Raw genomic sequence first — 27,632 nt, forward strand, 5'->3', positions numbered from 1 at the left:
AACCCAGACCACGTGTAATCAACAGGGAAGTGTCTCACGGGAGCGATGGTATTTGCATTGATCCAAAAGGGCAGCCATGATTTAAAAGGGGGATAGTGTGAGAAGGAAATGCAAAGAAAGTAAAGGCTCAGGGCTGCTCACAGTTGGTAGGAAGGCGAGGCCTGTCACTGACTAGCACTTCTGAGCACGTTACTCAGTTATTGTGGGTCTAAGGTGATTTCCCTGTGACACTGTGGGGTTTCATGAATTACAGTCGCGGTTTTCCGTGTTTTCTGTTTTGCACTCTTCTTCAGAGTTCCCTCTGGTTTAAACATTCTGAGGGGACCTGCACTACACAAAGCGTCCATGAGGTGGCAGCACGTGGCTTCATAGATGGATGTCTTCATCAGGGGAACTTGGACTCAACCAGGTAACAATGACACAAGCACTATTTAAGGCTCTCAGGGGAAAACAGAGAGAAGACCTGAATAGTCCTCATACTGAGCTCCGCGTTGAGATTTAGAATTTAAAGGGAAACCAGATGTTTTTGATCCCTGCGTTTTAGGGGCACCTGGGTGGCTCAGTCTTTTGAGCACTGGACTCTTGATTTCAGCTCAGGTCAGGATCTTAGGGTCAAGAGAGGGAGCCCTGCTCTGGCTCCCCGTTTAGTGGGGAGTCAGCTTGAGATCCTCTCCCTCTGCCCCTCCCCTCGCACTCCCTCTCCCTCCCTCTGTCTCAAATAACCAATCCCTTTGTTTTAGACCCACAGGTGGAAAGGATTATGGTGGGGTGTTCTGTTTTAGCCCTTTATAGCTAGGGTGGCTTCTTTACAATGAACTAAACACAGGCTTATTTGCATGGGGTCCAATTCTGATTTGAGCTGATAAAACCCAAAGAAACTTACCCTCCGTCAAGTGTACCAAGTGAATCATTCATAAACATTTTCTTTTTTTTATTCTTTTTTAAGATTTCATGTATTTATTTGAGAGAGAGAGCGCACGCGCACGAGCAGGCAGAGCAGCAGGCAGAGGGAGAAGCAGACTTCCCACTGGGCAGGAAGCCCAATGAGGGGCTTGATCCCAGGACCCTGGGATCATGACCGGAGCCAAAGGCAGATGCTTAACCAGCTGAGCCACCCAGGTGCCCAATGCGATCAATTCTTGTATCATAAAAACCTTCTTATCTTTAGGCCAAACAACTGCAGGTTCATTAAAAACATTTACCTCTTAAAAGCAAGGGCAGTAAGAAAAATGTTCAAGTTTTAACTGGTTAAAAAAAAAATCTGTGGGTTTAAGTTTAACCTTGACTAACATCACAGACAAGGCCATAGCATCGGTTTCTAAAACACGCAAATCAATAGAATCCACAATGTGCTGTTTGCTGAGAGAGTTACACTAAGCTCACGCCCTGTGAGAGGAACCCCACTCCGTGAGGTGGGTGGCCAGGCCAGGACTTACAGTTTGCGATGTCGCCTTGGAGCTGCAGAATCCGCGGAACCGGCATCATGAGGACGATGATATCAAACTGCTCGGGGGGACCTGTTTCCTTGGAGACTTCCCACTTGTCATTCCGCAGGTTGACCTGAGTCACACGGTGTCTGAAGCAGACATCAGCACCTGTCCAAAAGCAAGGTCATGTTCACATCCTCAGGGTTTCCAGTATGAATAGGCAGAGAGAGAGGAGTTACAGACTGGATCCATTCAGGGGAACTGAACAGTGAAGGTGCCCTTCTCGGGGCTCACTTCCCCATTAAGTCGGAATTCCTCTCTTTCCCTCTTAAACCTGAAAAAGGTGTCTGTGAACGAGATCCAAGCTCTCGTTAGTGGATCAATTTACCTTTATTAAGAATTGGAATGAGGGGGCACCTGGGTGGCTCAGTGGGTTAAAGCCTCTTCCTTTGGCTCAGGTCATGATCCCAGGGTCCTAGGATCGAGCACCACATCGGGCTCTCTGCTTGGCAGGGAGCCTTCCTCCCCTTCTCTCTGCCTACTTGTGATTTCTGTCAAATAAATAAAATCTTTAAAAAAATTAGAATGAAGAGAAATACGGTTGAGAATGTCCTCTCATCGCATTTTTCCTCTTTATCACCAAGGTATTTTGATAATTAACTGAGTAGTTATTTGACTAATATTTTCTTCCCTATTAACCTGTGAGCCCCCAGGGAAGGAACCATGTCTGCTCTGTGTCTGTGTCTGTGAAGACCGTATCTCATACACAGTAGAGTACTCGCCACATACTGCAATTTCCTAAGTACCAGTTGAAGAGAATGAATCAGGAACCATAAACCAAAAGATAAGAAAATATCCCTGGATCGCTAAGTCTCCGTGAGACCAAGCACTTACTCACTTCTCAATTACCAGAAAACTTGGATTTGTTTTTACAAATCTACTTGTATGCAGTCTCAGGAACAGAAAAGCAAGAAATGAAGAAAGAACAAGACACAAAAGCACGTTGGAAGATCTCGTGCATCATTTCCAGGGGACACCACAGCATCCCAGCCACGCAACATCCGGCTTATGTCCGCCTGGCCCTGAAGCTTCCTTCCTGAGGCGACTCCATCCTCCTCCTCTAGAAGGTCCCTCCACAGTCCTTCTGACATTGATTCAAAATATCTGCCTGTATCAGGTATGTCTTATCCATCCAAAACCACTCATTTCCTCGATGTCACGTCTCTAGATCTCCGATGCTTTCACTGTCCTTGGAATCCCACGGCAACACTGTGAACATTCAGTTTTTAAATCAAATGCAAATATATTAGAAGGAACAAGGTGCTAACTAGGCCCAGGCGTCCGTCTCTTTGAGGCAATTAGCTTCGTTCTGTTCATACACTGAAGCAAGGGCTAGTAAACAGCCTCCAACCTGCCTGCTTGCCCCGAGGCCCCTTCAACTCCCACCCGCCAGCTCCAGGCCGGTCTGAACCGTTCCCCTTCACTCAGTTCTATTTATTTAGGGTGCCGTGGGAAAGAGCAGTGCACAGTTACGGGCAGTGGTAAGCAGGCATGTGTGCTTCAGGGAACTGAAGTCCACGGACCTAGAAATTCTCCATACCCAGCCGGATGCCCTGGATATGCATCCCAAGGGTCCCAAAGTATTCTGCAAGGTGTATGTCTGCAGTTCTCTTAATTGTGGACCCCAGGCCGGCAGCACCGGCGGCACCTTGGATCCTGGTACAAGGGTACGTTCTGAGACCTAAGCCATGTACAGGATAGGTTAAACTCTATGTGAGCCACAAATAATTAAATATGACCTCTTTTCCCAAGAGCTTCCAAAGCAAAATTGGAAGATAAAATATATATTCTCCCAAACACCTACCAAGAGAAGGATGTAGGTACTGTGTATTCAAGAACTGTTCCTCTGCCAGAAGAACAACAGATGTAAGAGGGCAAGGACTTTGGTTTTTGTATCCTTAGCACCTAACACAGCATCTGGCATATAGGAAGTACTCAGTAAGTGTTTACTGAAGGGATGTGTACGTGTGTGGACGGATGGATAGGACATATAATACAGCTGGTAAGTACTTGAGGATTTCAGTAAATAGGAACATCCAAATTGGGTCAAATCATGATGGAAATGAGATTTTTTTAAAAGTTATATGGTGGCAAGAGATGAAGCTGACGGTGACATTCTACAAAAATCCAATGCTATCACATTCTGTAAGGGTTAATTTTATGCACTAGCTTGACTGGGTCATGGAGTCCCCCCCAAGATATTTGGTCAAATATTATTCTGGCTCTGTCTTTGACAATGATTTTGGATGAGATTAACGTTTAAATTGGTAGAATGAGTAAGGCAGATTACCCTCCCTACTTAATACCCATGGCTCTCATCCAGTCATTGGCACGTGTGAAACAAAAAGACTGACCCTCCCCAAAATGAAAGAATCTTCCTGACTGAGAGCCTTCAGACTGGGAGAAGGAGTTGTTGGGAGTTTTCTACCCCTTGTATTGGGATTTGCCAGTTCACCCTGCAGATCATGACACCTGCCAATCTCCCTAATCAAGAGCCAATTCTTTGTAATAAATCATATACATACAAATATATCTTATTATATATAATAATATCCTATTATATATATTTGTGTATATAATACATATACATATATTATATATTATATATAGTTATATGTTAATAACCAACTCATATATAAAATATATTAGATATTTATATATAATTATATCTATAAAATATATTAAATATATAATTAATATAATATAATACTATATAATTATAATTATATATTATATATTTTACATTATATATTATATATTATAAGAAGCTGTCTAAACAGAATGACATCTACTATGTCCCCATGTTGTATGATATTGAATCTAACCGACCCCTCCCTTGCCTGCTATCAGGGATTCTTGGGGTTCCCAACAAGTAAAACTTGATGAAGAAAATCAAAACAATAATTATTCTAGAAAAAAAAATAATTATTCTAGAAACAGTTTATAGAAGAAAACGTCTCAGCACCTTTCATCAGTGATCTTGAATTGGGCACCTTACTTACTTATGATTCATCAAGAAACTTACTTCTGTTAAAAAAAAACAAATTGGGGCGCTTGGGTGGGTCATGGCCCACATTGGGCTCTCGGCTCAGCGGGGAGCCTGCTTCCTCTCTCTCTCTCTCTCTCTCTCTGCCTGCTTGTGCTCTCTGTCAAATAAATAAATTAATTAAATCTTAAAAAAAAAAAACAAAAAAAATTAAAAAAACAAATTGTTGGGTGCCTGGGGGGCTCAGTCAGTGAAGCATCTGCTCAGGTCATGTTCCCCGGGGCCCTGGGATCAAGTTCTGGGCCGGGCACCCTGCTCACCCGAGGAATCTGTTTCTCCTTCTGCCTGCTGCCTCATGCACATGCGCTTGCTCTCCCCCACAAAAATAAAATCTTTAAAAAATTAAAAAAACCCAAATTGTTTATCATCCAAGATCACTTATCAACTTTTTAAAAAAAGATCATTTCATAACATGCATAAAATACATAAAGAATAAATGAAAATCCTAATAGAAAATGGACAAAGGTTATAAGAGATGGACATAGGTACTCCATAAAAAATCCATAAGAAAATGGACAAAGATAAATAAGAAATTCACAGAAAGAAGGTGGAAAGAGCTCGCTAAAAACACAAAGATGCATAAACTCAGTCATAACTATGGAAGTACAAATCAGAACACAAAAAGACATCAGCTTTAACCTGCCCCACTAGCAAAAATTAAAAATCTCCATAATATCAAGATGCACAGAGAGAGAAATTTTCATTCACTGCTTTTAAAAAAATTTTTTAAAGATTTATTTACTTGTTTTAGAGAGAGAACATGAGTGGGAGGGGCAGAGGGACAGGGAGAGAATCTCAAGCAGATTCCCCACTGAGCTCAGAGTGGGGCTCCATCCCACCACCCTGAGATTGTGACCTGAGACAAAAACCAAGAGTCGGATGCTGACTGAGCCACCCAGGCACCTCCTCATTCACTGCTGACGAGATATTCTTTAAGAGGAACAGATGGAACCACCTAGTTTAATTAAAAATTCACAATACCATTTGATACAGCAACTGTCCTGTTAGAAACTGGTCCTACAGATAGGCCTAAAGAAGTGTGTTACACTTAAACAATGCAGCAATACCGGTATTAGCAAAAACCAAAACAACCCCTCACCCCACCAACAACCTAAATATTTTCCAGAAAGCTAAACCTGACATAAGCAATGAATTTATTTATTCATAAAGAAATCATATAACACTGAACAGGCATTGAGAAAAATGAAGCATACTGAATTTGTTGTTATGAAAATAGACCTAAGATATGATTTAGTTTATGATGATGTATTGGGATTTTCCAGAGAAACAGAACCAACAGGAGGTAGACAGATAGATAATGGGGGGGGGGGGGGCTGATTTATTACAAATAGACCAAACAAGGTGTTGGTTTATGAAAAATAATCCCATTGGTATACTTAAAAAGAATAAATATAAACACACATGAATAAATAAATAGAGGCAGCCATGTAAATCAATACCCAGATGCATAAAGTTTTTTCTAGACGCATACACTGAAAACTATTATTAGGGATAAAAGAAAATCAGCTATTGGTAAAGAGAAGAACATCTATTTTATAACTTTCTTTATAGTATTAATATTTAATTATGTTTACAACTTTTATCTTTAAATGCCAATAGTAAAAGAAAGCAGAGAAACTCCTATCCCCATCTGATTCTTTCAAGTAGTGCTTAATAATTGAAGAAACTCCTTGAGGTGCCACAAAGTTACAGTCTCCTTCTTACATCACCATCCCTTCAATAGGAGAGGTCAGAGGCTTCAAAATGACAAGAGCTAACAGGTCATCATAAAAACTGAAATAAATCAATATATATGATATAATTAAATACCACTATCAGTTAGCTTAAAAATACTGTATTCTCTTCCAAGAATTCTTAGAGAGTATCACTCTACATAATAACTAGAAATCTTCATAAGATTGACTCAGTGCATATTTTACGTTAAGAAAACAATTCAAGGGGCACCTGGATGGCTCAGTCAATAGAGCAGGGGACTCTTGGTCTTGAGGTGGTGAGTTCAAGTCCCACGTGGGGCACAGAGTTTCCTTAAAAAATCAGTAAACCATCATCCAGGTGAAGAACAGAAACGTTTTGCGAATCTATAAATCTTGCTGACATTAGCTGAAGGCCTATTTTCTTGTATATCTCAAAATTACAGACAGTGAACATAGAAAGGTATGCAGTCCCCCCAGGACTAGCTGTCCTCTTTGCCAACACAGCACAGTAACTCATATTTAAATTGAACCCTGGATGTAGCGTCTCTTCCAGTATCCAGGACCACCCTTGGGAGGAAGGGACTCTGGCTTTCCCACTTAACTCAGGCTAATGCCATCAATGACATTATTGTAATATCTTCACTATATCACGGGGCAAGGTGTCGCTCTGTTAATGATTTCTATCTTTTTACATCCTATGGGCATGAAGATTGATTTCTGCCAACTAACTCACCTTTGGTGTTGCTTGGCATAGTGAGGCGTGCAGGTGATGTACTGAGCACCCAAGTCAACCGTACTCTGTGGATTATAAGGGCTCCTGGCTGTCGTCAATCTTCCCCCTTGGATTCATTCACAAGAAACATCTTAGTGCATCAGAATGACCCTTCTGCAATGAACACCTCAATTATGCACCCCCGGGGGGGGGGGCCAAAGAGATTAGGGCTGTATTAAAAGAGGACTTTGTTGTGCTTTTCTGTTTTAGTTTTGGGCTTTGTCCTCTACCATCCTTAGGACAACTTGGTCACTGCGAAGTATTTTTAAAGAGGACACAGCGGTGTTCAGCGCTGTGCCTGGCCCCTGGATTCACACATTTAAACAACAGGAATGGGTGCGTGGAGAACGTCCAACGAAAAAACGCATGACATGTCAGAATAATCACTGGGAGCATGTTTTCACTCCCGCAAACAGGTTTCGTGAGAAAAAAAAAGGGAGTCTGTCAACTAGATCCTGGTAGTCCTGGTCCAACGGCACTTTGGGATCCTCAACATGTGCAGATGGCCTGGAAAGCAGGGCCAGGTCGAGATGAAAACCAAAACAACAACAACAAAAACAAAAAAACCCGCGCACTGGCCAAGGCGGTAGGCCCAAGCTGTGCAAACCGCCAGAGCTCCTGGGCTGCCCTCGGGGTGGCACACCTCCCGCTCCTCCTCCCTGACCCCGCGCGGGACTCCTCCCGCTCGTAGTCCCCAGACCTGTGCTCCTCCCGCTCTTCCCCGACCCTTACCAAGGTTCCCTCTCCTGCTCCCCTCCCCCCCCGCCACGCCCACTTCCCCAGCCTTGGGCTCCTCCTGCTCTTCCGGAACCTAGACCCTGACCGAGGCTCCCTCTCTCCCTATCCCCCTTCTCCTCCTACCCTAGGCTCCTTCCTCCTCCCTCACCCGCGCGGGGCTCCTCCCGCCTCCCGCCCCAAACCCCCACTCCTCATCCCGGGTGTCCTCCCTCCTCACGCTCCTGACCCCGCGCGGGGATCTTCCTACTCCCCCAGTGGCCCCCTCCTCCTACCCAGGGCTCCTCCCGCTCCTCCCTCCCCGCCCCGCCGGGCTCCTCCCGCTCCTCCCTCCCCGCCCCGCGGGGCTCCTCCCACTCCCTTGCTCCCCGCCCGGCGCGGGGGTCACCGCCTACTCCGCCCCCCTCGGGCGTCTCCGGGGAGCTGGAGGCTCTGGTCACGTGACCCGGCTAGCACCGCGCACGCTGCCGCCGGGAGGTGGTGGCCGCGGTGACCGGATCGTCCCACAGACCTCCCGGTGTAGGCCGCCAGCAGGCTTCCTTTCCCCGGTTTCGACCACCCCACGACCCACCTGAGTCCCCAGCCTCCTCCCACACCGTGAGGTGCACTGGAGGGGGCGCCTCCTTCCTGAGCAGCGCTGCGCACAGGCTTCCCGTCAGCCCGGCGCCCGCGAAGAGCACCCGCGCCATGGCCCGGGGTCTCGGGGCGAGGCAGCACGCGGCTGTCGGATTCCGCGCTCCAGGCCCGCCCCGCCCCGCCCGCGCGCAGTGCCGCCCGCCGGCCTCCAGGGGGCAGACGGGAGGCGAGCGGGGCGGGGCGGGGCGGGCCACGCCCCGGTGCTCCCGAGCCTCGTGGAGGGGACAGGGATGCAGCATGGAGCGCGACAGCGCCGCCCCAGGCCGGAGCCGCAGCGGGAGTGACCGCGCAGTCCCGCAGGGCGGAGGGAGGGACCCTGAAGGCCGCTGCTCACCTCCTCCTGAAGCACGTGAGTGCAGGTGCTGTCCTTTTCAGGTTGGCTCCGGCTCTGTGCCTGCCCTGTAACCCTGAGCCTCAGTTTCTCCATCTGTCAAAGGGGGACCGTAACGTCTGCGTGTCAGATTGGTGACCGTTCACCAGAAAACTTGAGCTCACTCGCCTCTTCGGTACATATTTTAGAACACATTCCACGTGCTCTGAGGTATATAAAGATGAGCAAGTCAAGGACACATGACCGGTTCGTTTCTCTTCAATATTGTCCTGGACATTCTCAGTGAAACAACAAAAAGCAATGAGAACTGTGAACTGTTAAAAAATAAAGAATTCAGTTACCCTAGATTGTGGATAAATTACTACCTGCAAAACTAGAGAAACTGGATAGCTATGAGAAGTGCTACGAAAGTTGACAGTAGTAGCCAGATAATGAAAAAATTTAAAAATTAAAAGTTTTACTTTATGCCCCCTTGTGAAGAAATTACCATACATCAAATTGGTGGTGGACCAACAATACATATATCTGATAAAAGAAAAGAAAATATAGATTGAAATATAGAATTACAGCCTGTAAAAAGACATAAAAATAAAAGATAGAGCTGAACAGAAAAACACTAAATACATAGTTATTTACAACTTGTGTGTTGCAAAATGCACAGGACAAAATATAATAGCAAACCAGAGTAGAGTTTGATAATTTATCAAAAATCCTAAAACTCTGTTCTTTGAATGAAACATACCAGGTCTAGACATTTATCTGGGGGAAATAATATATAGTTATACATTAAAATTTACATAAAAATGTGTTTACCTCAATGTTATTAAAACATTGATGTCTAGGGGCACCTGGGTGGCTCAGTTGGTTAAGCGACTGCCTTTGACTCAGGTCACGATCCCGGAGTCCAGGAATGGAGTCCTGCATCAGGCTCCCTGCTCAGCAGGGAGTCTGTTTCTCCCACGACCTCTCTCCTCGCATGCTCTCTCTCAAATAAATAAATAAAATCTTGAAAGAAAAAAAAAAAGAAAGAAACATTGACGGCTATAACCAAACAACCTACTAAGAAAATATGGCTTTAAATATTTAAGGATGTACAGAAAATTACTCATTCTATAATGTTGAAAAACTGGCTACAAAACTAGTAAAATCCCAGTTTTACAAACATACACAAAGACAAGTATGACCGCAGTATTAGAGAAATTCGAGAGGAAACAGATGTATCTACATTTTTCTATTAATTTCAAGGTTTTATAAAAGTCATATGAATCTATTAATTTATTTGTTATAAACAAAATAAAGCTGATATTCTAGACAGAAGTTAATCCCTGCTTTAAAGAGATTTCACAACCATATGCTAAAGATCTCAGAACTGTCTGGAAAGGAGATTTGAGGTAATCTAGTTCAACCACGCTCTGCCAACAGCATTTTACATAATGTAAATATAGACACTAAGTTAAAGTGAATTTGCCCAAATTTATGTAGTATTTCAAGGATGAGACCAGGGCAGGTCTCCTGGATTGTTTTGAGTCTGTTCTCAAACAGCTCCTGCTTCCTCGTTTCTTGTACAATCAGGCCTAAAACCTCATGGTCATCTTCAATAGTTTCTCTTTTGTCACTCTTATTAACTATTGGTCCTCTGGTCCTTTGGACCTTTTCTCCTCTGTCTCTTATATTCAATCCCATGCAATTCTACACCAGAAAACTCAAGCTTTACTTTTTTTCTTTTTCTTTCTTTCTCTCTTTCTCTCTTTCTTTCTTTCTTCTTCTTCTTTTTTTTTTTTTGTTTTTTGTTTTTTGTTTTTGTTTACTCCGGGCTCAGTTTCGCGACCCTGAGATTGTGTCCTGAGCTGAAATCAAGAGTGGGGCGCTTAACAGACTGAGCTGCAGAGGTGCCCCCAAGCAGTCATTACTTCTTAACTGGATTATTATAATGACTTTTTATTATTATAATGAATATTATTTCATTATTATTATTATAATGACTTTCTCCCCTTTCCTAATCTATGTTTTCCACTGAGCTTCTGGGTCAGTCACTACCATTCTCAGAAAACTTGCAGTAGCACTCAGTTTCATACAGAACCAAGTTCAACTGCTTGGCATAAAAACTGTTGTTCAGTGATATTTCCCCATCCTATCTTTATATCTTAACCTTGGTAATCTTTGTATGTCCTGTGCTATAGCTAAATGGAATTATTTTATGTTCCCCAATAGATTTTCCACATATCTGTGAAAGTGGTAAGCCTTTGTTTATGTAGTTCTTGAGTACAGAGCATACTTTCTTTGACTTGTATTTCTAGTATTCTTCATTTGCATGAATTCTTCACTCTTTTCCTTTTCTGGTGTGATCACTCATATGTTCTTTAAAAAGAATGTAGAATTGGAGATGGTTATGATCACTGAATGGAGGTGGCTATCATGGCTTGTGATTTCTCATTAGTCTTTAAGGACCAGTATAACCACCCACCTTACCCCCATCCCCAATCTCCAGAATGGGTTCCATCAGCCCAGAGCTATAACTGTAGGGCTGTAGGTCCACGGTTGGCTACAGGTACTAGTGCATCTTTCTGGGATATTTGAGAATGACTAGACAACTAAAGAAAGTAGGGTTGCAAAATAGCTAGGACAGGCTTCTGTATTTACTCTTCCTAGCCACCTTGACCTTTTCTCTTCTTTCCTATTCCTGATCTTTGCAAGGCTGGCTCTTTCTGTTCATTTAAGTCCCGCTTAGAAGTCACCTAAAGGAAGACTTTTCTAACTATTTGACTTAAAAGAACCACCCTGTGACTCTATTCCCCCAACCCGTTTCATTTTCTTCATGTTACCTAATCACTTTTAGAAGTTATCTTGCTTTCTTGCCTACTTATTTGTTGTTTACTTAATAGAATTTAAGTGGACAGAAACATTGTCATAGTCAATACGGTATCCCTGGCAACTAGAATCAAAGTCAGAATTCTCACACAGAGCTCAGTAACTCTTTGACTAGAAAGTATGCAAGCCGTTCAAGAATTATGCTTAAACTAAGATAGGCCAAATGTTAATTCAGTGGGTCAGTTTCAGTATTGAAAATACCTTCTCAGAGAGTGCTTTTTTATGGTATAATATGACTGTAATACTATAAAAATATCATGCCAGTCAGCAAAGGTTGCCTGCTTGTGTGAGGCACAGCTCTGTCTGTTCTCACTAACCATGTTATTGATAACTTCGATAATCATTAATGGCAAATCAGTTTTTGATGGCATAAAATCAAGGTGAATAGCCTCATAGGGTTACTTTAAGATCAGGAATTTAAAAGATTTCAATAGAAGTCACTGAAATTTAACAACAACAAAAAAAATGGAGGAGGTTATTTGAAGTCTTACCTTTGCATCTAAAAAACAATTTTACAGAATCAAGGAAAGAGAGCTTAGAATTTTACTGGGCTTAGGTGCCTGGGTGCCTCAGATGGTTAAATGTTTTCTTGATCTTAGCTCAGGTCTTGAACTCAGGGCTGTGAGTTCAAGCCCCGTGTGCAGCCTACTTAAGAAATAAAAATTATACTTGGCCTTAAGTTCACTCTGAGTTAACAATATAATAGAGCTGTTAAGACAAAAAGCTAAATATAAACCTAAGCTACGACAAATGGATTAGAGTGTGCAGAACAAGGCAGGCGACAGTCCCACACTATTTACACTGCTCAGAACACATTTAGAATACCAGGTTCAGTGCTGGACCCCAGATTTCAAAAGGGTTGTTGATAAATGGGGCCATTCAAGGAAAAATGTCCAGGATGATAAGTGGACTTGAAATTATCTTGCTTGAATAGGTAAGAGGGATAAAGATTGCTAGGTTGCTAGCCTGAAGAAAATGTCACAAAAACACGAAAACCATCTGCAAACATGTAAAAGATCTTAAGAAAGAAAAATAATTGGATACATCAGCATATTAAAATCAGTTTATGAATATTATAAGGAACTAGATTCTGGCTTAAAGATATTTAAGGAATAATATAGATATTTATTATTTGTATTATATATTAAATATCTATGTTATTTATTGAGAATATAGATATTCTCAAAGAAAAAATTTAAGGAATAATTTTAAGTAGGTGCATCTAAAAATGGAACACACTTTCTCATGAAGTAGCTCTCCAACGGGGACACCTTCGGAATGTGGATGGGCACAATGGGGGATATTGCCAAAGAAACTGAAGTACTGGATAGGACAGTGGTCCTGGGACAGTGGTCCTCATACAGGATACGTATAAGTAAATGAAGATTTTCTAAATGGTAGACAGAATTTTAAGGAAGTCAATTTCCACCTTCTGAACTGCTGAAAGTACTTTTCACTAATACGTCTAGAAAAGCCTTTGTGGTCAAGCAGATTTGCCTTTCCTAACCTTCCCTTTCACAGTTGCTCTTTACCAGCTTTGTAAGAAATCTAAAGATTTACCACCACCATGAAACACTAGAGTTTTCTGAATTCAACTATATATTTACCTGAACAGTTTTATAGTTTCACATGATTTCCCGTTACTTATTTTCATTTCAGCTTGAGGAAGTCCCTTTAATGTGTACTGTAAGGCCCAATTAGTACAGGTGATAAAGTCCTTCAGCTTTTACCTGTCTGAAAAACTATCTGCCCTTCCAATTTGAAAGGCAGCTTTGTTGGGTTGTTGAATGTTCATGGTTGGCAGGTTGTTGTTTTTTTTTCCTTCCCTCCTTTCTTCCCTTCCTTCTGCACTTTGAATATATATTCAATATATATTGAATAGGGGGTCTGGGTGGCTCAGTGGGTTAAAGCATCTCCCTTTGGCTCAGGTCATGATCCCAGGGTCCTGGGATCGAGCCCCACATCAGGCCCTCTGCTCAGGGGGTAGCCTTCTTCCCCCTCTCTCTCTCTGCCTGCCTCTCTGTCTACTTCTGATCTCTGTCTGTCAAGTAAATAAAACAAAATCCTAAATACATATATATATATATATATATATATATATATATATATAATATATATTTTTGCATATATGTATATTTTGCAATCTATATTTTGCAAAGTCTCTGCTAAAAAAATTTGCTGATAGTCTTATGGGGGTTCCATTATAGATAACAAGTTATTTTTCTTACTGTTTTAAGATTCTCGCCATCCCCCTTCCCTCCCCCAAACTCAACAACTGTTAAACATACTTTGAACGAGTGTTAGTCTAGGGACGCCTAGGTGGCTCCATCAGTTAATTGTCTACCTTTGGGTCTGGTCATGATCCCAGAGTCCTGCATCTGGCTCCCCATTCTGTGGGGTGTCTGCCTCTCCCTCTGTGCTCTCTCTCTGACTCTGTTTCTCACACATACACACCAACACACTCACACACACACTTTCTCAAATAAATCAATAAAATCTTTAAAGGAAATAAACAAGTGTTAGTCTGGTAAGAATATCATTACATCATTAATTCAGGTATCAATTAACTTGTAGTATATGATAAAGTTTTTGGAATTGGGCTAAACAATTCTATAATGGAGACCTCAAAGAGGGTTTTGTGCTGCAAAAGAAGACAGCTGGAAAAGCACTGATGTGGGAATGAAGCAAGAATGAATTGAACTCTTGACTGCCAACTATACATTGTGTGTCCTTAGACAAGTTACTTAATTTTTCCAGGCTTTGGTTTTCTGACCTGAAAACAGTAATATTCCCTAACTCACAGAATTATTTAAACAGTCAAATGGTATCACTTGCTGCAATTTTAGTAGTATTAACATCTCCTTTTATATGCAGATCCCAAATGTCCTATCTTTTCAGAGTGACCTCTCTTATTTTAATTCTTGGGACTATGCAAGTAGTAGGACTATGCTCTTTCTATATGGAAGAGCTCAGAACCCTGAAGTGAACATGAACATTGTAAGTTGCTAGGAAATAAATGCTAAGCTGCTGAAATAACACAGTGGATGCTACTCTTTAATTGGGGAGGGTGGGCTTTTATTTTAATAGAGCTGCAGTCAAAAAAATATCCCTGTATTCATATATTTTGATATGGGTCAATGAATAGTCCCCATTTACCGTTCTGTAGCTCACAGTTTCCCCTTCACCCTTACTTTGTCCCTGGGTGAAAATATATATACCGACATTTAAATGCCTTTGTGGAAGACTTATAAATTCTTTTTTGTATACACACACATACATGCAAATTCCAGATATAAGCTTAGCTATAATCATAGACATGCAAATATTTGTGGATAAACATATATTTTAAAATTTATATGGCTGAGCAGGTAAAAGTTTGAGTGATTAGTAGTTAGGCAAAAAGTAATGTATAAGAATGATGTTTATAGATGTACTAAAATATCTATTACTGAATGAATCAGTGAACTAGTGAAAAAAAAATAGTCCTGAGGTTGAGAGACTGACTATACAAGGTTCATTATTACATTAACAGCTTAGGTTATTATCAGGTTCCATTAACTGACCAGAAATTGTATCCTAAAAGCCTTCCTTTTTCTTTATCTAGAGCCTAATTATTTCTTATTGGGGCTACCCAGATGAAGTGTATGGTATTATAACTGAAGATGGTTACATCCTTGGCCTTTATAGAATTCCTTATGGGAAGACAAACAGTGAAAGTTCAGGTAATATTCAATTCAGAACAACTTGGTGACTATCTGGGCCCTCAGTGAGTGTCAGACAAGGAAAAGACTTAAAGATGAAGCGCACAATTAACTTCTCACCCATGTCTCTACATGCCCCCAGATGAGAGCCTGATTCTCCCCTGGCTTCTTGTTCACAGGATGGTTTTAGAGTGTGATGGAAACTAAGCTGTTCCAAATGTGCTTTGTGGGTCCCTTTACTAATTTCTGTTGGTTCTTTCCAATCTCTTTGTTTCATGAAGGGTTAGAAATGGTAACATGGTAACATAAGTTTGGAAAATGGCTGGTAAACATGTCCTTCCTGTCTCCTCTAATAATAGCAAAGAGATGAGTTTGGTCCTGGTTCTTTATCCCAACAGTAGGTACATCACTATCCACAAATGCGGTGAAAAAGATAAAGCACTCGAATTTGTCGCTAGGGTTATAATCCTATATCTGTCACTTACTAGAAGAATATGCAATAGATTACTTTTGCTTATTCATCTAATTGTTCAAACAAAAGCCAACTTTTTTTTTTTTAGTTTTCTCTTTAGATATTTCTCCGTGAAAAGGATGTTTCTCATATTATAAAATGCCCTCTCAAGTTTTAAGCAGTAAAGTATATTTCAGGAAAGATACTAATTTGAAACAACCTCAATCAATGTAATTTTGGATTCTTATAAAGGTCAGAACTACCAGACAGAAAATGTTAACATAGATTTAACATAATTATAGTAATCATTTTTCAGGGTCTGACCTAATTTTGTGAATACTGTAATAAAATATTGAAAGGTAATTTCAAAATACAGTAAGTGCTTTTGAGTTGTCTAGAAGCAGTGCCAGAGACAGGGAGTCAGAAGCATGTGATTTATTACTGGTCTACCATCAGGAGAAGGTCATGTGGAAATCCAAGAGGGCTAGGAAAGGAGCTAGAAAGGGTGTGTCTCAGCTAAGTCCCGCTGGAGTCTGATCTCAGGGGAGCTTATGGATCCAGGAACTGCATTGTGGAAGCTGTCCTGCCTTGAAGTTAAGGAGTTAGCCTTTTGCATTGCCACAGCAGTTAGTTATTGCCTAAGGCTACTTTTATTGGTGTAATCTCCTAGGTAAGGCAACTGCCATTAGCCCTGGGGGATAGAGGGGCAATAGTGAGCACTTAGAAAGCAACACCCACAACATCTGGGAGCTCCACCTACTTTGGAAAGGAAGTCTGGGTGAGCACCAAAATAACAGAGAGTGCACCTCTTACATGACACAGATCCTTTTGTTTTTCACATTAAACTTATTTCATCCAGGTGCAGGTTTTCCAGGGTACGGGTAGGTCAGAATTTCTGGGGAAACTTATAAGAGGAAGCTGAGTGGAACAAAGTGTGACATCTGCCATTGCCACTGATCCTAATGCCATGGCTGTCACTTGTTAATTCCCACCTGTACTACCCACTGTAGATTCCCCTCCCTCTCAGCTGTGTCCCCTGATGTGGCAAGCCAGGCCCTTATCCTGAAGGGTTACTGTGTCTGTAACAGGTCGCAGTTGCAGTACTTGTACATTTTATAGGGAAAGCAAGGCAACGGAGTAGCAAAAGATGTCCCACTGAATCTCGTGAACACCAAGTATGTTTTTCCATCCTCATTCTGTATCAGAAGCCCTACCTCGTCATGATGATCAAGGCCAATGACTCCTGCCAATATAGTTTTTCCTTTCTTTGCCACTGCTGCCCTCTAGTCTTCTATCATGAGGAGTCCAAAGTCATAGCCTCCCAGCAGTCATGGCTTTATTATTAGGATGTTTACTGTGTGAACTAGTGGACATGTCTTCTGTCTGGGGACCAGGGCCTCTGGATCTATAAGAGCCTTAAATTGTGAAGACAAAAAGTACAAACTCTCAAGTGAGTTACTGGATGATAGTGAGTAAGACCATTCTTCATCCTACCCCTTTTCTCTTAGACTCCGTGTTCTACTGATTAGAGGAAGCAGCAATATATTCAGTCATTTGTTTAAGGTATTAAATGAGTCCTTAAGGACAGGACCCACAGTTACAGGATGTCATCTCCCAGCTGGCATCTCTACTGGGTGCTGATTTCATTGCTTGGTTGGGCTGGCAGCCTCTTGATGGTGGTTACGCTCTCAGACCAGTGGCCTTCCAAGGCCATAATACTGAGGAATGCACCTTCTTTGACCTGCAATGATTCCCATTATTTGAGGTATGTCATGAGGGGTTCCATATTTGTAGATCAGACATTCCATGAACTCTTGGAACTCTGCTGTGGTCCTATGTGGAAAGAAAGGCAAATCATAGCCAAAATATATATCAATGCCAGTCATAGTGGGTTGTTGACCTTTCCAGAAGAGAAAAGGTCTGATGCCCCCAACTAGTCTCCAAGTAGCTGGTTTGGTCTCCTTGAGGGGATGGTACCCTGTGAGATATCTGTTGCAGGCAGGTTAGACATACTTTCCTAGCAGTAGCCGTGGTAAGGCACCCACACTGGGGGGCCCAAGTTAACCTACATCTCTCTCATCATGGCTACTTCTTTCATGAGCCCACTGCACAGCACTGGGGTGACTAAGACCAGTATCTGGCTGACATCTACTGTAATATGTTATTTAAAATGTATATGATGGAAGTGTGAGTGGCTCAGTTAAATGTCCGACTCTTGTTTTTGGCTCAGGTCATAATCTCCAGGTGGTGAGCTCAAGGTCTATGTTGGGCTCCGCGCCCAATGTGGAGTCTACTTGAGATTCTCTTTCTCCCTCCCCCTCTGCCCCTCCCCCTTCTCACTCTCTCTCTCTCTAAAATAAAAATAAAATAAAATAAAATAAAATGTATATGAGTGCTCTCATGACTATTAGCTATGTGAATGTTCTAATCTTTAAAGTTTATATATTTAAGTGAGACATGACCTAATGGTATACTTGGTCATTTGAAAAAAAATTCTTTGTAAACTTTGCTAAGTGTGCAACTTTGTAAACTTTCCTAAACAATGACAATGGGATTAAACATGAAAAATTTACCATATTTATACAATATAAAATTTAAAAATATATTTTGAAAACTTCAAACTGTCATGTTAAAAGATTTAATTTCAGATAAGATATCTATACAGATACTACAACATTTAAGAAGAAATTCTCTGCATTTTTTTTTCTAGCTCAGAGGCTTGTTGTCTACTTGTAACATGGTTTGTTTACATCTGCCAGCAGCTGGATCTCCAATCTGCCCAACAACAGCCTGGGCTTCATTCTGGCAGATGCTGGTTATGATGTGTGGATGGGGAACAGCAGGGGGACCACCTGGTCCAGGAAACACAAGTACCTGAAGACAAATTCTAAAGAATTCTGGGCCTTCAGGTACAAATAACATCAAGTAATGTTTCATTTTATTTTATTAGTGTGTCAAATATTTTGTCTTGTGTTTGAGTGAAATAAAGTAGAACAGAAGTGTCTTTTCTCAATCAGGTCTTGTAACAGACCATGACAATTTATGTCAATTTTTGCTTGAAAATGAAAGAATGCTTGCTTGACCTTAAGTGTGTTTCTCGTTTGTCAGTAGTAACCTTTATTGGCTAACCCCACCCTTCCTATTGTTTTGCTCCTTAACCTATATATTTCCTTTATCCCCCTGTATGCAAAATAAACAGCCTCTTTATAAGACGATCTTGGGGCTACTTTATTCCCTGACTTTGTGTTCTCACGGAAGTCTTTATTAAGTAGATATATTACACCATATAAATTCTTTTTTAAGAAAGATTTATTTATTTGAGAGAGAGCTGGAGAGAAAGTGCATGCACATGCATGAGTGGGGGGAGGAGCAGAGGAGAAGGAGAGAGAAGCTCAAACAGACTCCACATTGAATGCAGAGCCAGACACAGGGCTCGACCTCACCACCCTGAGACCACGACCTGAGCTGAAATCAAGAGTCAGATGCTCAACCAATTGAGCCACCCAAGGGCCCCATAAATTCTTTTTTTTAACAACTTTTTTTTTTTAAGATTTGATATATTTATTTGACAGACAAAGATCACAAGTAGGCAGAGAAGCAGGCAGAGAGAGAGGGGGAAGCAGGCTCCCTGCTGAGCAGAGAGACCGATGTGGGACTTGATCCCAGGACTCTGGGACCATGACCTGAGCCGAAGGCAGAGGCTTTAACCTACTGAGCCACCCAGGTGCCCCACCCCATAACTTCTTGATAATACCCAAAGAGAGTTGAAAATAGTTTGCCTTCACTTACCTGTTCATTATCTTCAAGGGTTAGCATCACATTCTAGAAGCAAGGGGATTTCAACTTCGCTTTTTCTTTTGTAGTTTTGACGAGATGGCAAAATACGACCTCCCAGCCTCCATCGACTTCATCATGAAACACACGGGACAAGAGGAAATATTTTATATAGGCCATTTCCAGGGTACCACTATTGGTATGGCCAGAAGGATTGTGGCTCGTAGTATGCAATGTCTTTTGTAGGGTTTGCAGACACACCTCCTAAGGAAGTGGGCAAGCTCCCAGAGCTACAAGTGACACAAAACAGAGCGCCGAGAAGAAGACCCACAGCCGGGCCCTGGACAATTACCCCCTTCCTCCTTCTACCTTGTCTACTCCAGTCACAAAGAATTCATTGTAATAACAGGTTGTCTTTGTTCCCAAGTGTTCAGAAGTTGGATATCCATCTTGGGATCAAAGTGAGATCATAAGATCATAACTACCCCTTGATTCACAAATAAAAATTTCATACTTATAATTGTTATTTAAGTGTGGCAAAGGACCTCATGAGGAAGGGATGTGAGAAGGCCATTCATGCTTACACATTTAGGACAGATTAAACTTTAGACATGCACAAAGATGAGCCTAAGCCTTCATATGTTTAAAAAGACTAAAAAAGAACTTCTTTCAGCTCACAGCAACAATGCTTCCACCTAATATGAAATAGTTTCACTTTCAGAAAATAATTCTCTAAAACCCAACATAATTCTCTTACATGATATGGTAAACCTTCTTACTCCCACTCTTTCTACTGGGAAAGTTACAAAGCCTACTTGATAGTAGCAACCAGTATTCACTGAGTCTTTTCTAGGCTGAAAAATGATCATTTTCTTATAGGAATAAGCCACATCCTGCTTTAAAAGAGTATGTTGAAGAACAGTCTAATCCAATTTTCCACAGATATTTTCTCTGACATTTATTAATCATGTGTGTGAGTTGTACTCTGGATTTTCCAGCTGTAACAGTTATCTGGAACCAGGAATCTTGGAAAATTATTAAATAAGAAAGAAGTGGCTATGTGCTAAAATTTACTGACTTCTAATATGTTATATGATTCTCTGGTTGTGTGCCTTCTTAGAACTCAGAAAACAGAAAAGCTATAAAAATAAAAAAGATGTGGCCTCCTGCTCTGAGCCTCCGTGTCGGCCAGCGTCGTCCCGGGCCCTCGGAGCCACCATGTCCACTGCCTCCTCCTCCAGTTCCTCTCAGACCCCTCATTCCCCGCCGCAGAGAACGCGGCAGCGGGAACGGTGCGGGCGGCGGCGGCGTGGGTTGCGCCCCGGCTGCGGGAGCCGGCCGGCTGCTGCAGCCCATCCGCGCCACCGTGCCCTACCAGCTCCTGCGGGGCAGCCAGCGCAGTCCCACGCGCCCACCCGCCGCCGCCGCCGCCGCCTCGCTGGGCAATCTCTCGGGGCCGGCGCGGCCCGCGGCCCCAGCCCACCCAGCCCGACGCTGCCGCCGGCCGCGGCCCCGACTGAGCAGGCCCCACGGGCCAAGGGCCGCCCGAGACGGTCCCCCGAGAACCACCGGAGGAGCAACTCACCTGAGAGACGGAGCCCCGGCTCGCCCGTGTGCAGAGTGGACAGGCCAAAATCTCAGCAAGTTCGAACCTCTAGTACAATAAGGCGAACCTCTTCTTTGGATACGATAACAGGGCCTTATCTCACAGGACAGTGGCCACGGGATCCTCATGTTCATTACCCTTCATGCATGAAAGATAAAGCTACTCAGACACCTAGCTGTTGGGCAGAAGAGGGAGCAGAAAAAAGGTCACATCAGCGTTCTGCATCATGGGGGAGTGCTGATCAACTAAAAGAGATTGCCAAACTGAGGCAGCAACTACAACGTACTAAAGAGAGTAGTCGGCACAGTAAGGAGAAAGATCCTCAGTCACCTCTTCATGGCAACCATAAAACAATCAATCACACTCAGGCTGCTGGATCAAGATCAGTCCCTATGCCGCTGTCAAATATAGCAGTGCCAAAATCTTCCGTTTCACGTGTGCCCTGCAATGTAGAAGGGATAAGTCCTGAGTTAGAAAAGGTATACATTAAAGAAAATAATGGGAAGGAGGAAGTGTCCAAGCCCTTGGAGATCCCGGACGGTCGAAGAGCCCCACTCCCTGCTCACTACCCAAGCAGCAGCACTCGCAGCATCGACACTCAGACCCCCTCTGTGCAGGAGCGCAGCAGTAGCTGTAGCAGCCATTCACCCTGTGTCTCCCCCTTTTGTCCCCCCCGCCCCGAGTCCCAGGATGGGAGCCCTTGCTCAACAGAAGATTTACTCTATGATTGTGATAAAGGTCTGGTCAGCCTATCTCAGCCCCTCTCTTTTCCTGTCCTGACAAAAACAAGGTTAATTTCATCCCCACCGGATCAGCTTTCTGTCCTGTAAAACTTCTAGGCCCTCTCTTACCTGCCTCCGACCTGATGGTCAAGAACTCTCCTAATTCAGGCCAGAGCTCAGCCCTGGCCACTCTGACCATGGAGCAGCTCTCCTCCCGGGTTTCCTTTATGTCTCTTTCCGATGACACCAGCTCTGTGGGCACCATGGAGGCCTCCTTCCAACAGCCATCCCAGCAGCAGCAGCAGCTCCTGCAGGACCTGCAGGGCGAGGAGCACATCTCTGCTCAGAACTATGTGATCATCTAAAACCGAGGGGGAGCTGGCCTCTACCCTACCTTCACGGATTAGGAACTAGACCTCAGACAGCTTATCTGCATGGAGTGACAAACTTTCAGAACACCACCACCACCAACAGAATACTTATCAGCATCAGAAAGTATCTCTTAACACTGATCTTGGCAGGGACGGAACTCCTATTCAGCAGTTTTTGTGGAAAGCAGGACTGCTTGCAAAATGTGTGTGTCATTCAGCGTTTTAAGTGGAGACTATGCATTTCATAGTATGTTTGACAGATTAGTACTGTGTCCTGTGTTTTGTTCCAAATTCTTCAGTATAAATAAGCTCTATATCAAAAAGTTGCCTGTCTAAATAGAAAATGTCTTGCTGTGCTTTGTCCTATGGAAAATATTGTACTTCAGGATTGTTTACAATTGATCCAGGTGTTTGTTTCTAACTTCTATAATACATACAATGCAAAAAAATAAAGAAGTAAATGGCCACAACAGTTGCACAGAGCCCACCCTATGGCCTAGCTTCAGGTACTTCAGTTGAAGTCTAAACTCAGGTAACTTGGAATGTATATCATATTGGGATATTAAATATTTCACAGCTAAAAAGCTAAAGAGGGAGCATCACTCTTTTGCCTTTCCTTATTTTATGCATTTCCCTTTCCTCATTACATTCCACATTCTTCGAATAAGAAGTGCATTCAACCCTAGGAGAACAATAATCCTGGACATGGGTGAACATGAGGAGAACCAGCAAATCTGTGGTGTCTGACATCACTTTTGTCCTGCGGTTACAAGTAAAACACAACTGTTGAATTCACTGTTTCAACATGTGTACATGTGGCTTTTTTTTTTTTTAAACAAATTCAGGTGTTGCTCAGTTCCTGACTGTTACAATGTTGCAAATGAAGTGTCTCCGGTACCAGGCTGTACATAAACATTCCAATTGTGCCTGTTGGAATTTAACAAGAAAGTCTAGGTTTAATTGCAAAAAAAAGTGAACTCTCACAAGGGATGGGTGAGATTTTTTTGTTTATATTGGCCAGCAAAGTCACAAAGTGCTGTTTTAGCTAAAGGCATTATTAATGTTCAGTTTCTCTCTCGGAAGTTCTTTAACTTGAGGGTTTACAAATGTCACACTTTTTGGTTCTTGTTTTCCTCCAGCAGTTGAGGTGCATGAGTTGCATTCATGTGGAGAGAGAATGTGTGGGTCTCAGAAGCAGTACAGCACAGAAAGCTGGTTGTTTGGTGACTTAGGAAAGCAGTAGTTTGCAGCTGTCTCTCCAAGCCTCTCCTCACAGTATTATGGATGGTTCTGTTAGTATTTCAGATGTGCAAAGTAAAGCAAAAACCCAAGTAAATCGCCTTGCACTTGCAGACTCGACCTGAATTCTCAACGAAGTTGTGTGATGAGAGCCCTAGATAATCCCAGTTGGTCAGTGGAAGAGCCCAACTCTCAGACTTTGTTTTCTGCAGCACAAAGAGAGTCTCCAAAAGCAAAGGGAAGTTTTTGTATTTTTATTCCATTGCTTTTAGTTCAGTAAAGCATAGAGTTGTTTTATCTATACCTACAGTATATGGCACTGTTTTCTTAAGAATTAGGGGAATAAGGTGCTTACAGTCACAGGAACGTTTCAGTTCCCTTCAGTCATTCCTTGGGGTTTCTTTGTTTTATTTTCTAAGGAGGTTGAAGAAGGAATAGGTGATAGAGAAGAAAGCAACACCATTGATTTAAGAAATTATATATATATATATATATATATATATATATATATATATATATTTGCGTGTGTATGTATTCTGTGTATTATTTTCTCAAGATCCCAATTATCTTCTTTCCACCAAAGTTTGCAGTAATATTCTTTCCTAAAGGTGCATTCTGGCTCCTTTAAAATTAGTCAGTGTTATATTGTAGGAGACTGTCATGGAAAAGGACTCAGTTTACTTTTGCCATTTTCACAGGGGAACCTTTTAAAACAATCTCTTCAGCAGCAGACACCTTTAACCCTAATAATCTCAGGCCTTGATGAAAATACTATATTTTGTAGATTATGGTTAAAGGGAGAAAATTATTAGTTCTGTAAGATAAATATGAGCTCCATTAACTTCTGATATCTGGTTTAGCATTACATAATGTGTTGACCTTACGCTCTGCTTTTGTCCAAATATGATGCAATAGTGTATCAATATCAATTTCTGAAAGATGGACTGAATGGTTTTTTGGTGATGAAATCTGATGTATGATATTTATAGTGACATGTGCTTTTATTTTCTCATGAGAAACTAAATATTAATTGTGTTGTACATTTGTTCTTAGCATATATTAAAGTTTTGAACCAAATGTGTTAAAGCGTATGCTTTGCCACGTAAACTTCCCAGAAGTTGTTGAGCTCAAATGTATCCTACATCCAGCTGTAGAAATTTGTCAGAAATTGTTTAAATTTTGTATATAGTTGTACTGTTTAATTCTAGCCACTGCGCTGAACAGTATTGGAGTTACCATACAATATGGCTTTACACAAGGAAATGTGTGGCTTTTGTTTTGTATTTTTTCGGTATAGAAGTTCCTGTGTCTTATTTAAATAAAGTTATTGGTAAAACTGGAAAAAAAATTAAAAAAAATAAAAAAGATGTGCCAGAATGTAGCTTGATAAGATGTCATAAAAGGGAAAACTATTTGTCATATTAATGACTCTAACAATAAAATATAAACTAGTATCTTCTGCACAATAAGGCAAGGATGTTTTAAAATATATTAAAAGTAAATATAAAAACAATTTGACATGTATTGGATCTGTCATCTAAAGTGTAAGACTCAAATATCCAAAAAGCTCACTAACCTATTTTCAGCATTGCCAGTTATAGAAATCTTCAATACTGTTTCTGATTTCTCAACTATAATGTTACAAGACTCTTTTATTGTTGATTTATCATTGTTTATGGTCTAGACATTGTTTTTAATATTAATCATCAGTCTGATGTTTGATCGATATGTATGTTTCATACTGGGTGACTGAGAAATGTTTGATAAGGGAATTGAGAAATGAATGAGTCAATTAAGTGGTCATAACATATTGAATTTACTCTCACTTGCCATGATATCATTTCTTACATGCTAGTAATGGTGTAAGAATAGTTAATTTCTATCTTGTTTTCTTTCAGCTTTCATAACATTTTCCACAATACCACAGATAGCTGAAAGAATCAAAATATTTTTTGCCTTAGCTCCAGTTTTTTCTATCAAATACTCAAAGAACCCTTTAATTAAATTGGCATACAAATGGAGGTCAGTGTTAAAGGTATGTTATTCCTTTCCTTTACATAGCTTATAAATCAAAATGACAATGATTCTGTCCTTTCAAAATAAAAGGTCTTGACTATGTTTGCATGAACTTAATTTTTTGGTTTCAGCGACACTGGATTCTTTCTTTTGTATTTACAAAGGAATAAGATTTTATTTATAATAGCTTTGGACATCTCATTTTGAAGGAAAATCCAGTAGTCAGCTTATCTCTATCTCCTGCTTCCAAGTTTTGCCCTTAATTTGAATGTATTTCTTTTAGGGTGCCTGGGTGGCTCAGTGGGTTAAAGTCTCTGCTTTCGGCTCAGGTCCCAGGGTCCTGGGATCGAGCCTCACATTGGGCTCTCTGCTCAGCAGAGAGCCTGCTTCCCTTCCTCTCTCTCTGCCTGCCTCTCTGCCTACTTGTGATCTCTATCTGTCAAATGAATAAATAAAATCTTGAAAAAATAAAGAAATGTATTTCTTTTAAAGGTTTTATTTAATTCTTTATTTGAAAGAAAGAGAGTCTCAGAATGTTGAAAATAGAACTGCCCTATGACCCAGCAATTGCACTATTGGGTATTTACCCTAAAGATACAAATGTAGTGATCCAAAGGGGCACGTGCACCCGAATGTTTATAGCAGCAATGTCCACAATAGCCAAACTATGGAAAGAACCTAGATGTCCATCAACAGATGAATGGATCAAGAAGATGTGGTATATATACACAATGGAATACTATGCAGCCATCAAAAGAAATGAAATCTTGCCATTTGCGACAACATGGATGGAACTAGAGCGAATCATGCTTAGCGAAATAAGTCAAGCAGAGAAAGACAACTATCATATGAACTCCCTGATATGAGGAAGTGGTGATGCAACATGGAGGCTTAAGTGGGTAGGAGAAGAATAAATGAAACAAGATGGGATTGGGAGGGAGACAAACCATAAGTGACTCTTAATCTCACAAAACAAACTGAGGGTTGCTGGGGGGAGGGGGTTTGGGAGAAGAGGGTGGGATTATGGACATTGGGGAGGGTATGTGCTTTGGTGAGTGCTGTGAAGTGTGTAAACCTGGTGATTCACAGACCTGTACCCCTGGGGATAAAAATATATGTTTATAAAAAATAAAAATTAAAAAAATATATATATATAAAAAAAAAAAAAGAAAGAAAGAGAGAGAGAGAACACAAGGGCAAGGGTGGCAGGGTAGGGCAGAGAGAGGGACAATCAGACTGCTCTGAGCATGGACCCAACATGGGACTCCATCTCATGACCCTGAGCCAAAATCAAGAGTCACCCACTAAACCGACTGAGCCACCCAGGCTCTCTCATTTAAATATTTTGAACTAATGTGCGACAGTGAATTTCATTATAAATATAATGAGCTCATTGCACCATTTATTTTGGTCTTCTAAATATGAATAAAGTAAACTTGTCTTACAGGCTTTTCTTGGCAACAAAGACTTCCTACCGAATACCTCATTCAAAAGATTTGTTGGTTCCAAGCTGTGTCCACTGAAGATTATTGATAAGATTTGCCATGATATCTTGTTTATGATATATGGATATGACCAGGAGAACTTAAATATGGTGAGAACAAATTGAATTTGAAATGTACTTTGTCCATTTTTAGAAAGCAGCTCTTAGTACTTTATGCCTTGCATGTCATTGTATGATTTATCCACTTGTACTGATAGATTCTTAGCCTTCCTGGTTTGGGGACTACATCAACATTCTGAAACTAATCAGCGTGAGCATGCTGGGATTAGTTTGCATTCCGATTTGTCTTGCTCTCTGTAGAGAACAGAGAGCAGGTGCTGTGCTGGGTCTTTTAATTGGCCTTTACTATTGGGTGTTAGTTTCCTGAAGTTTCTTGTATTTAAGTTCTCTCCTATCACTTATTTTTTAAAAATATTTTATTTACTTATTTGACAGAGAGATCACAAGTAGGCAGAGAGGCAAGCAGAGAGAAAAAGAGAGGAGGAAGCAGGCTCCCTGCCGAGCAGTGAGCCTGATGAGGGACTCGATCCCAGGACCCTGAGATCATGACCTGAGCTGAAGACAGAGGCTTAACCCACTGAACCACCCAGGCACCCCATCTTCTATCTCTTATTTTTTTTTAACAACTCCTGCTCTTATATCTTGGTTCCTAACACTC

General features: G+C 41.5%; 1 protein-coding gene and 2 pseudogenes across 3 annotated transcripts in view; 2 read left to right on the forward strand and 1 right to left on the reverse strand.

Annotated features, from left to right (window-relative positions):
- LOC309859339 (renalase-like) overlaps positions 1-8,503 on the reverse strand; it is a 122,024-nt pseudogene extending 113,521 nt beyond the window's left edge. The window contains exons 1-5 of the transcript in view: positions 8,210-8,503; positions 6,982-7,087; positions 6,173-6,327; positions 3,028-3,168; positions 1,437-1,595 (exon numbers count right to left, since the gene is read on the reverse strand). The product of the transcript in view is annotated as a renalase-like (transcript). The remainder of the gene's footprint in view (positions 1-1,436; positions 1,596-3,027; positions 3,169-6,172; positions 6,328-6,981; positions 7,088-8,209) is intronic.
- LOC309859831 (lipase member K-like) overlaps positions 1-27,632 on the forward strand; it is a 596,159-nt gene that overhangs the window by 340,082 nt on the left and 228,445 nt on the right. The window lies entirely within an intron of this gene.
- LOC309859833 (glucocorticoid-induced transcript 1 protein pseudogene) lies at positions 20,684-22,565 on the forward strand (annotated as a pseudogene). Its single transcript has one exon. The product of its transcript is annotated as a glucocorticoid-induced transcript 1 protein pseudogene (transcript).

Source organism: Mustela nivalis (genome assembly GCF_964662115.1).
Source record: "Mustela nivalis genome assembly, chromosome: 2".
Lineage (NCBI taxonomy): Eukaryota > Metazoa > Chordata > Mammalia > Carnivora > Mustelidae > Mustela > Mustela nivalis.